This window comes from Vipera ursinii (assembly GCF_947247035.1).
Source record: "Vipera ursinii genome assembly, chromosome: 15".
NCBI lineage: Eukaryota > Metazoa > Chordata > Lepidosauria > Squamata > Viperidae > Vipera > Vipera ursinii.
Genome location: NC_139528.1, coordinates 211305 through 214012, shown reverse-complemented (window position 1 = coordinate 214012; position 2708 = coordinate 211305).

Genomic DNA, 2708 nt, shown 5'->3' with positions numbered 1-2708 from the left:
CGTAGTGCCGGGCGGGCTCCAGATCTGCAAGGAAACCCAGGCCAGAGCACAGAGTGAGGAGGACGGCATGGGGAAAGCCCACAGACGGTGCAGAGAAAGAATCTCTCCGTGGCAAAACCGACTTCTGGGGAGCAGACGTCTTAAAGCCCACAGCTGGGCTGGTTGGGGTGTGTGACAAGAGGGGTGGTGAGCCCTCTTTGTGGACACCCACCTGGGAAGCAGAGCCTGGATATTGGGCCATGTTCCCAGGAGGCTCCGCAGGGTGAACTTTGCCCTTGGAAACACACTGTCTGGGTCTGTGTAAAACACCGACCCCTCAGCTGACCATTTAAGTGTTCGCTTTGCACAATTGCAAGCAAACAGAACACACAGGCAGACCCCACCCTTTGCGTACACACAGTCCTTTTGTAATGTCCATCTTTGCTGAGGATTTCAAAATCTGCAAATGGTTTGGGAGTCCAGAGCAGAGGCAGAGCAAAGAGCAAATCCAGACAGCGACTAAGGGTCTCTGGGATGGGAGGAGGCTTAAAATGTTTGCTCAGTCTGTTGTTCTCCAGGAGCTAGGCTAGGCTGCTCTGCTGCAGGGCCGTCCCTTGCCACCACACTTCCCACAAGGCAAGTAGGAGAAGGGACGGCGGAGGGCACCTCCAGCAGCCAAGAGAATACCCAGAGGGCCTTCCCCAATTAGCAGGCGGGCTATTTTTGAGCAGTGCCCACACTGTGAAACTGATCGATGTCGTGCCATTAAAATGAGCAAAGGTTCTCCTCTGTAAATATTCTCCGGGCTGCTTCCTTGGGAGGCCAGCGACCCTTGAGCCAGCTTGGAAGATTCAGGGGGAGGGAAAAAGAGAGAACTGGGCTGACAGGAAGAGATTTTGTCTCTCCTCCTTGAACTTGGCTTATCTAGAGACTCTGGATGGGAGGAGCAGCACTTGCTTTTAGACAAGCTTCTTGTGCAGGAAAAATGGCTGGTTTCATAAAGTGGAAACTGGGCAAACCCACGGAGGAGAAAGAGGGCAGTCCTACTTTGATGGGGTGGAGCAGAGGGGGGGAGCCTGGGGAGTGTTTTCAGCTCCTCCTCCTCCTCTTCAGGGACCTTGGAGGAGAAGCTGCTTGGGAACTGCTGTGGGGACAAGGGCCTGTTCTCTGCCCTAGTCAGGTCCACTTCCCTTTTTCCTGGGCTGGAGGGGGGAGGATATTCATGAAGCCCTATTTATCTCCCCTTCTCCTCGAGGGCAGGGAATGAGCTGGCAGGTGTAAACTTGTTGAGTGACAGGCCTCCATGCCACATGTTCCGTCAGAGAAAGGGAACAGAAATGTGCTTTTGGGTAGAGGGAGGTTGGCGGCTCTTCAGGGTCCCCAACCTCAAGCCCACTGATCTTCCAGCCCTACTGGTCCCATCCCCGCCCTCATGTGTCAGAAAAGAAGGCAGTGGTTAGCTGAGGCACCTTGTTCTCCCCCTGGAGGACAAAGGGCCTGGGTGGGGGTCCTACTGGCCACCGGGGGTCCCACACACTCAACCCTCGTGCCAGGAGCCCACAAAATGAGCCCTCTGCTGAGCTGAGTCTGCAGGCATAGTCCCATCTGCAGGTCAGGCCTGAGCAGGCCCCAAATCTCTCTGGCTCCGGAGGCGTCTCCTGAGTTTGAGTGAAATATCATTTATTTAGCCTAAGGATGTTCTTATTAGGAAATGAGATGAATAGCGATAACTATGTTGACATCCACATGGAAAAGAAAGCCTGGTAAAGTTCATAGACTGCAGGTTTTTCTCAAGCACAACCTTTGCTTTTCCTGTTCCTACTCCACAAGGCTGTTTTGCAAGCCCAACACACTTTAGGGGGAGTACACCAAATCCTACCCCCTACCCCAAATTTCACCAAACACGGCCTATCCAACAGGATTGCTATTCCAGTGAAGGACACACCAGAAGGCGCCAGACCTCAGCTGTCCCTGATTCCTGAAAAGAAGGCTCCATCGAATCGGGGGACCTCAGAAGCCCCCGGAACAGGAAGGACCGACATGCAAGCCCCCCGTTCGGGCAGAGCCGCCTCTCTGCCGGGGACCCCAGCCTCCCCTCCCCCTCCCCTACCGCGCCAGCAACGGGGGAGCTGTCCTCACCTGCTGGTGCTGAAACGGCTCCGCGCTCCGGACTGGGCGATTGCAGCGGCCCCGCCTCGCACACTCATCTCGTCCGCCGCCCACAGGACATTCCTGGCCTGGGGTGAAGCCCGGAACCAGACGCCCGGGCCTGCTTCCTCCTCCTCCTCCTCCTCCTCCTCCTCCTCCTCCTCCTCCTAAATTTAGCTCAGCTCCGAGCCAGATCTCCCTTCCTCTCCCTCCCTCCCGATGTGTGTCATCTACCCCCTTCCCAGGCAGCCTTTCTTCCCTACCGTCACCAAGGCAACTGCTCTGGACGTCCTCCGGCTGGGATGCTGAAATTGCACAGGGATGCGCGTGAAAACCTGCGGTGTACAGATCCCTCGACCAGCAGGCAATGGAGGGGAGCAGGGTCCTTGCTGGCAATTGGTCTCAAGTAAAGCTCCAGACCCATGCTTCCCAGCTGACATAATCACCAGCTGGCATAGCCTCCTGCCAGCTATGCAAGACAAGGAAGAGAAAGAGGCATCTCTTAAAAGAGGCAGAAAGGCAGCTGATTCGCCTTCCATCATCATCATCATCATCATCATCATCATCATCATCATCATCAT